We start from the raw sequence: 9,670 nt of genomic DNA, 5'->3' as shown, positions 1-9,670 counted from the left end.
ATCTAATAATTGTAATCTAATAAAAATGATGTTCTCATGCTTACCCATGGCTCATTAGTGTATACGCTGGTACAAAATCTCCTTTCTAGGATAGCTGAAAGATGCTAAAAAATTCCATTCATATTTCGATGATTGTGACGTTAGAAAAGATAAAACTAATATTGAGTGATTACACAAAACTAAGACTAAATAGGCCACATTCCTCCCTTCTTGGTGTTTGAAATATATATATTTATCAGGTTAAGCTTGTGCTCATATTTGTACTTGTCTTGATTTGTCTGAGGGCAAAAAATGTTATGTCCACATAATGCAAAACAGGATAGTCTTCTGTATATAGCTGGGATGGAAGTGAGCAAGCTTATGGTATGATGTGTTTCCAGCTTCATATCTAGACCAAACAGGTCCAATCAGTATCTGAGCCTTTGATCTTATCAAGAATAATCCAGGCTAGTATCAACCAGACCTTCAGACCTGAGGTTCACCACTCACCAGGATCTTCACTTATTTTGACTCTACAGGACACTGCTTGCAAATCGAAGATCAGCGAAGAGAGAGGTAACGACCAGACATACACTTATTGTGATCAAGAGATTAGCCTGAGCTGCCAACATTAGAAATTTCCCAAGAGTTGAAGAACATCAGGGGCGATTGCTTTGGTTTGGTGTCATCTTTGTTGTGAAGTATATGTTGATTTGTTAGTAAGCTAAAATTTTCCACTGAAAAGCCATATCAGCTTTTCTTCTGTCAGTGTTTAAGAATCTTAGAAAATGGACAAAATAAGCAAAGCCAAAGAAATTGTCATAAACATTTCAGTTTGTATATAGAGAATTGATTAGACTGCAACTCTATTGAACAAGGTTTAAATAATGATTCTTCAGTGATTTTTAAAAAATATGTTACACCTTTGTACTCTTGCATTCTTGGTTCAGATACTTTGCTCACCTCAGATATGCACACTGACATGAGCACTGTAATTTTGTAATCACTGGCAGAAGATTGGCATGTTTTACAATTCTGCTTGTAGGATCTTATGTATCTGCAAATATGCAGTAAGCTACTTGAAGAATTAAAGCATTTGTTAATTTGCCTGTTAATTGAGGATGTGAGCTCTATATAATACAAAGGCAAACTGTGAAGGTGACAATGGTACCCAGACTTCATCTGTTGAAGTTAGAATTAATGATGAACAAAATCAAGATTCTTTTGTGGGTAATTCTCAGCCAGCTGCACCCAACTAAAAAAGAGCCATCAAAGAAATGAACTCATTAGTTAGCAATTCTGTACAATTTCAAAAAAATTAATTCCTTAAACTAGCCTCTGTCTTTCTCTGACAACCTCTTAATGTCTGCAAGCTGGTGGTGAAAGCTGGGTTAAAAAAAATAACTTGTTCTTCAGTATCTAAGAAATGGCCTGCAGGACCTGGCATGAACTAGAGCTTTTAAAAACAGTTCTATCCATAGGTAGAACTGCTACAAATATATTGTGACATGCAAAATCTCCTCCAGTTACCCATGTCATACAATGTCAACAGTCTGTCTGTTTTACAGACAACCCCCCCTACATTTAAATATTTTTAATATTGTAACAAAAACTGACAAAAACCAGTGAATTCAGAAATAAGGGCTGCCACTGTGTCCTTAACTCATTGTCATGCCATGTGTTGCTTTCCCCATTGGGGAAAGTTGCAAAATCCAGGGTGAAATAAGCACTGTATCCAAATGATCTTAGAATGTAATAACTTTTCCATCTGATTTCTCTCCCTTTACTCATGTGAGTAGCCCTCACTTAAATTAGCTGTGTAGTTGACTGCTACTGTAAGTGTACCACTTATATTAGTGGGCTATTTCCATGAGCATAGCTTGCAAGACTGAACAATTTAAATTATGATATTTCTTTGCTTGATTCTGTAAGGTACTATGAGCCTGCTTCGATGTACTATACACATGTTGCAAATGTGATCAGTAAAGTGGTAAAAGACTGTTGTATAACGACTATGTTGCAATCTTTTCAATGATCTTTTACTTTCTTTTTTTTTAACAAGGTTGTAAAATTAATGAGTTTAGTTTTCTATAAAAGCTTTTTGAGGCATTTAACATGTGTTCTTATAAGACTGAAATGGGAATATATATATTTTGGTTTGTTATTGGGCTTTCTCTCTTCCTTTTTTTCATTCTGTTCTATTCTAAATTGCTGGACAGCTAATCACAGGGATGTTGCATAAATTACATTATTATAGTGTAATGATCCAAAGACTTTCTTTTGATCAATAGCTAACTATACTATTGAGACCATAGTCACAAATATGCATTTTTTAAAATTGCTTTTACTTCATATATCATCTTTGCCACTTCTACCATCTGTCTATCAAATCTGTATTTCTGTGCAAATATTATACTCATTTTGCATGAGAGAAGATGCATAAGCCTTCTTTTTTTTCAAATTGAGATTGATGCAGTAGGTCCTGAGGGCTCCTGTGAACTACATCATCTACATTTCTTTTAGGTGAAATCATATAGTTGGGTAATGGATGACAAAATTCCTTTAAGGTCAAGAATCAGAACTGGGTCCTTGACTGTTGGCTGACAATCCTTTCCTTTTGCTTCTGCATCTATCAGAAGTATTGAAGGACAAACGGGTATTTTATAATACTCTCCATCCTCCTTGGTTGTTAGCGGCAAGATTTTCCGGCTTTCTTGTGTGGCCCAAGAAAGGAGTATGAAGTCTCCTATCCTTTGCTACTTACTCAGTGTGCAAAAATGGAGGACCATTCACCAGATAGAGGACATATCTCTCCTGAACACTCAGATTTCTAGTGATTTTTGGTTGGTGAATTCAGCAGGTGTATTTTCTGGTAAAATAAGTTTGGTGCTTGGGGAATATTTTGAGCATAAAGCAGCTTCCTTCTGATGAGTCCCAAGTGGATTCATGCTACTTCTAGTCTCAGATGTCAGAGTCATATTTTGAGATTTGGTTCCAAAGGTTACAGACAGATATATTTTTGGTTAAATAACAGAATTATTTGCTGTCATGTTGGAGGACCCAGTATCTCAAATTCTAGCTCAGGGCTAAATGTTTTTTTCTTAATTTTAAAATGATGCCATATAGAGTGGAATTCCTTAACTGTAATAGTTTGAATGTCCCAGTACAGTTGTTTTCCCAGTGGTCCACAAGCTCTTAAGTGGTCTTCAGATTGCACTCCCGTTTCAATGAAAATTTGACAAGGTCCATGTTGGTCAATGTGTCTTTGAAGGTTGATGATGGTCTGTTCATCTGAAAAAAATTGAGAGCCACTTGTATTGTAGTAAGTGTGCTACTGCCAAATAAGATCAGGTAACGCTGATCCTGCTGAACATCAAGAATTCCTACAGTTGTTTGAGAGCAATCAAAAACTTACAGACTGTCAGAGAGTCAAAGATGCATTTCAAAGAGAATGTATCAATCAACTCTTTTCATTGCTACTAACTAAAATTTAGTTAAGGAATGGTTGTTGTTAAGACTGGATGAATCACTAATCGTGTATCATATTAATTGTGTGTTTGTTTCCTTTATTCCTATTGGTGTCTGATTCTGATTTCGGTGAACATACTTGCTATATAGACTGGACAAACTTGTTCATTTAAACTCTTTACCATTCACAAGCATGTAAAATATATATCATATTTCTTCTTTTTGGTAGCATGACTCAAACTTTTAAAGCTAGAAAATGACAGATCAGTTGTATACAACTATTTCATATATTTTGATTTTTGGACGAATAATTTATGTTGAAAATCAAGAAGCTCTTGAGTTTCATGAGGATTTTCACAAATATCTGATAAGTCTATATAAGAATAGTGTAACTTCATAAATACTAATACACTAAACTCGAAGAGTTTTTATTTTCAAAGTCAGTTTTAATATTTGACCAGTTCCAATATTAAAAAGCCTGGTTCTATCAGCAGGAATGATCTGCAATTTTTTTTTTTAAAGCATAACTATCGAGAGACTAGTGGAAAGTGTTGTTCAAATGGGAAAAGAAAATAAGTGGGTGGGTACATGTCGGTGTGAGTGGAACATTTTGTACAGCAATGTGTTCTTGCTTGCTGAATTCACAATTCATGAACAAATCCTATAATTAACATGTTGCCCTTATCAATAAATGCTATGAAGTGGGACTAGGTGAACTGGCAAAATAGTTGTTACTCACGCAAAGGCCATTCCAATCAAACTGACTCCTACAATGTTAAAAAAATGATTATAACTGGAGAAAAGATGCCATAAGTTGGTATGCGGAGTGTGAGCCTTTTCTTCCTCTTCAGCCCTTTGGTTCTATTGATTCTGTTGGCTTTCATTCAAGTTAAGTTGGCATGTGTTGTTGCCTAGCGACAGCATGCAGTGTACTTCTTTACTATCCCATGGAAATGCTGTCTGTCTGGAACGTGCCATTCAGCAGTATGGCTCTATTAAAAGGAATCTTTTAGAAGTCCTTCCTAGTTTCTCCACTGTGTCAGCTGAATGGTTTCCAGATAGAGCTTGCTTTCATGCTCTGAAATGACCTGCTCCATCTCTTGGAGCCTTGTTACTAGGGCTGTGCGAAGCTTCGGTCCCTGATTCAATTCGGCGGAGATTCAGCCCAATTTGGTGGCTGAATCTTTGAATCCAAATTGAATCAGAGGATACTTTAATTTCTCTGAATCAGATTGAAACCCTCCGAATTGATTTGGAGAGATTCGGAAAGATTTGGTGTTTCAGATATAGAAAAAACATTTACAGCTGTGTCTACATACCTCTAGGTAGCAGGTGACTTGTGAATGCTGTGATGCTGGGGCACATGCAGTGTCACACAGGAGCATGGGTGCTTCCCCAGTGTGCTCAGCAGCAGGCCCAGAAGAAGATCGGAAGCACTTCCGGTCCACTTCTACGTTCGCTGGAGAGCATGCTGGGGGGGCCACCCCCTTGCTTCCCTGGCTTAGCGACTGGTGCCTCCTGTGTCAACTGCTGAGCCCGGGGAGGCGCGCAGGGGCCACCCCCAGTGTGCTCCCCGGTGGACCTGGAAAATGGATCAGAAGTATTTCCAGTCCACTTCTGGGTACACCATTGAGCACGTGGGGGCCTCCCCCCGTACTCTTGTGGGATGCCCCATCTGCCCCAGCATTGCACACTCACAAGCTGTACCTGGGACCTTGAGGTCTGTAGAAAAAATATTTAAAGCTGGGTCTATGGCTGAATCGCTGATTCTCTGAATCAGCATTGAATCTTCAGATTCAGCTGAATTGAATCAGGGACAGTGATCTGAACCAACAGATTGAATCACTGTCCTCAACTTAGGCCGAATCCGAATCCAAATTGAATAGGGCCTGTTTCGCACACCCCTACTTGTTACATCTTATTCCATAAGCCATGTAAAAGTTAATTGGCTTAGTGTTGTTTGGCTTAGTGGAGCAGTCGCACCTTAGGGTGAAAAACCATGGCTGACAGTCCTTCCTCTGTACAGCTGTGACTTGCCACTAGAGGCTTGGTGAGCAGGGGCAGGACCAGCTTGTTGTATTTATTCATGTAGGTGGGTAGGAGCCAAGTGGTATTTTCAAGAGATAAATCTATTGAAAAGAAGAGCATGGGAAAGTAAGAGAGCTAATACGATGGTTAAAAAAAGAAAAGAAAAAGAAAATGTCTGTAATTATTCCTATGAATCCCAAAGCTGAGTTTCTGAGAGAAGTCCTCGCTGTTTCTGGCAGCTGTAGTGCCTCCTGCCACTGCTCAGACCAGCTTGCTCCTTGAGCTCCAAGGGGCTTATTTTTCTCTGGAGCTCAGCCCTCCCCATGCCACCACTGACTGGACTGCTAGCCAGCTGGGTGCCACCTGAGCTCCAGAGAAAAAAGGATCAGGCCCTTTCAGAGCTCAGGTAGTGGGGCAAGGTCCAGACAGACTTGATCCTTTTTACTCTGGAACTCACCCCCACCCTGTGCTGCAGTCAGTGTGAGTCAGTTCAGGTAGTGGTGGGAGGCACTGCAGTTGCTAGGTGCTCAGGGGCTGCAGTGCTCACTCTGCCTGATGTGCCCAGGGCAGGGAGGCATTGTACCTGGCCCCACTGTGGCCTAGCATCCCCATTCACCCTGACTCAGGAGGGGCCACTGCATCCTGTGATGCTGGAGGACTTCAGCTTGGGTGGAGTAGTTGTGGCAAGTGGCCACACCTTAATGGAACAAGAGAAAAATTAGGTGGGTTAGAGATAATCCTGCCCTGGAGTGGCGTAACTTTAAACTGAATAATAAGCGCTTTAAATCATTTAAAAGGTGTTAACATGCAGACAATCCAGGGGTTAAGAGCTCCAGCAGCTGCTTAAAATTACTGTGCAACAAGGCCTTTCATTTGATAGTATGCACCTGAAACAGTAGGGAAAGAGAATGACCTGCGGTGACTTGTCTTTAGGGGCTGTGATTTCTGCAGAAATAAGGAAAGAAAGAATCCCTATCATCCCTGAGTTACATTAAAGATAACATATCTTCCCTGTTTTGAAGATGTCTCTACTTGCTAGTAGAATACATTTTATTGCTGCTAACTAACCAGCTACTCAATGTACCTGCCATTAAATTCTAATATGAGGACCTTATTAACATTTAACTCTTTATGTAATATATTCATGAGTGCTACTTATATCCTCTTTCCTACTGTATCAAATTCATACCAGTCCTTGTTCTGTTCTCTGTAAAATGACTCCAGTCCATAATAAAAATAATCTTTTATTTTTGTGTTGGGCCCTGAAAAAATTACTTCTCGAGTCCTACAGCAATTTGCATTACGATTAATTCAGGAGTGGGCAATAATTTCAGCTGGAAGGCCACTTCATGAGTGTTGGGGACCTGTTGGGGCCCAAATCCATCTCTGTCCTTGTTTCTCACTGTCTTTCCCTCCCTCTCTCTCTTTCTTTCTCTCTCTCTGACTCTCTCTCTATGTCTCTCCTCTCTCACTTTCTCTATTTCTCTCTATGTTGCCTCACCTTGCTTCCCTGAAAAATCTGGCCAAAGCTGTAGTTCACCAGGAACGCTGGTGCTTAGCTGTGGACCCAGACAGGGACTTCTGTCCACCTGGAGAACTGAGCATCTGGCCACCTGGAGAACTACAGCTTCAGTAAGGTTCTGGAAGAAGGGAAGGAGTGGGAGATAGATAGAGAAAAATTCTGGTGGCCACCTGGCATGGCAGCAGCTCCTGCCTGGGTCCATGGCTGATGCTGGATTGGGACTCAGGTCAGGAGCTTCCACCGTGCCAGGTGAGTGGTGGGTCAGCTTTGGACACTGATGGCAGGTTCTGCTTCTGGACTCCTCAATCTGGCTGCAGCATTCACAGCTGACACCACTGCCTGCCCGCTATGGTGGAAGCCCCACCTGGGTCCACAGCTGATGCCTAATGCTGCTGGGCAGAAGCAGTCCCACCTGTCCACCCAGCACAATACAGTGACTGGAGCTGCCAGCTATCCCTGGGCCAGATCTAGTGAGTTTGCAGCTATCTACCTGTGGGCTGGATTGAATCTATTGGCAGGCAGGATTCAGCCTGTGGGCCATATTTTGCCCACCTCTGTGCTAATTGAACATTATTATTATAATTTATTTACTGAGCTGCAAATAAATACCTTTTTTCTTTTGTTTTTAGATTCTTTTTGGCCCTCACCTACTTGCTAGATCCATGCATGCCCTTTACATGTATTGCAGTAGCCTATTGTTGTGTTCCTTGGGTTTCACATTTCCAGGAAATGTCTTCCCAAAATTTTAAAGCACTGTGACTTGACTAAACCGCCTGTGACCAGTTGTGAACCAAATCCCAGACCACTGCCTTCAAAATGTAGTGAAGGTTTATTTGATAGTGATTGGTCTTCAACATACTATTCCAGGTCATGTTTCAAATGCTTTTGTGGCAGAATTCTTGGGGTATTTTTCCCAATTGGAAAAGAGAAGTGTTTAGTTAAATGCATTTTTCTAGTCTAATTTTTTTGGCTCTAAGTGCCTTTTGTACTTGACATTTCAGAACAGTTTTGGTATGCTCTTCTTTTATCTAGTATCCTCAAAAAAAATTGACTGCTCATACACATAGTGCATGTAACATCATCCCAATAGTGAAATAAATGGTTTATCTTGGGAATAACCTGGAAAAGTATAGTTCAGAGAGGAAATATAATATACTTCTCTTTGTCTTCGTGATGTGACTTAAACCTTTTCTTCTTCCCATTCAGGTGCCATACCAGTGATTGAATGCACATAAGTCCTACAGTGCAGGAAAGCCCTCTGCAACCTCCCTCAGGTATTTGACTTGACATTGTTATTCCAGAAGTAGGAAGAATTATCATCGAGTAAAAGGATTATACTAACCCTTTTTAGTCCTGTGCTTCTATTTTCTGTTTTGTATTTTAAATGTGTATATATGGCCAATGGCAATGACTATGTTGGAGCCACAACACTGATCTATTATTGAAACAATTCCACTGAGCTGTACCTAGCACCAGAGCCTTGTTTCTGAAAACTTGAGTAAGAGTGTTTCCTGGCATCAGTCAATGGAACCTCATTTGTGTTCCCACTGGGCCTCTTTACATTTTATATGGAAGCTGAAAAGGCTCCCCAAAGCTCTTGTGTTCTTTCTGCCCATTGGTGAAAGCTAAATCACTTAACTAGCTGTTAACTGTTTTGAAAATAGATTAGTCAATTTCTCATCTTGTTTCTCTGCAGAGGGTAGTTAGCATACAATAGGACTTGCTGTTACATACATGTACCATATAAATACAAGTTAAAGTAAGGATGGGACTATAGAGTTCTATTTATACCAATGATGAGAAAAAGCTGGTATTCATAAAGCCCTAAGTGAGTCACAAAGGTTTTTCTTTATGGGTAGGATAAAGCTAACAGCTGTTCTATTACATTCCATTTGCTCAAGTCAACAGGCCCATTCTAATAGTTTGTTGACTGTTTTACATTCTGTAAATATTGTGGTATGATTTCCATGTTTGTTTTTTTATTGCTCAGATTGACAGTGTTTTGAGAGTTAGGAGACAGCACGTAGGGTATGATGATTGGAGCGATTTATCATGAGTTGCCATTCTTAGTTGGCTATTTTGTGGGAAGTACAGTAATCTTATGGGCATTAAATATGGTATATTTTTTCTACCTTTTGTTCTCTTCCCCCCCAACCTTCAGTCTCTTTTGAATATTCAGTGATTTGGGTCATTTGGTCCTTGTGCCAACCAGAACAGCTAGGCATAGAAATATTAGAGTTTAAGCGACCAGACAGGTCACTGAGTCTAGTCTCCTGCAATCTTAGTCAACCACATAATAACCATTTGTTCAAAATGGTCTATAAGAACACCTGTTTCAGCTCTCCTACACAAGATATTCTTAGAGGTAATCAGCTTGCTGCAGTGCTTCTGATGCCTTCTACTGTCCCAGACCCTCGCTTGGGAAGATGTGTGTGTTCTCTTCTCTCTAGCCAGCTACCTCTACCACGGTTGCCCTTTTGAGAAGGTTTATGTCTTCTGGTTTATTGCTTTACCTTAATAGCACATGCAGATGTGCCCACTGATTCCTACATGAACAGGATCCGGGATCTCAAATTGATTCCTAGAAGTGTTCTTACTTACTGCTCATCTCTTATTTTGTAGTTGACTCTATATCAGGGTGATTGGTACCTCCTGAGTCGGGTGGGGCATTTG

This window comes from Crocodylus porosus, unplaced genomic scaffold (genome assembly GCF_001723895.1).
Source record: "Crocodylus porosus isolate Cpor-Errol unplaced genomic scaffold, CroPor_comp1, whole genome shotgun sequence".
Taxonomy (NCBI): Eukaryota; Metazoa; Chordata; order Crocodylia; family Crocodylidae; genus Crocodylus; species Crocodylus porosus.
This window is presented reverse-complemented; position numbering follows the sequence as displayed.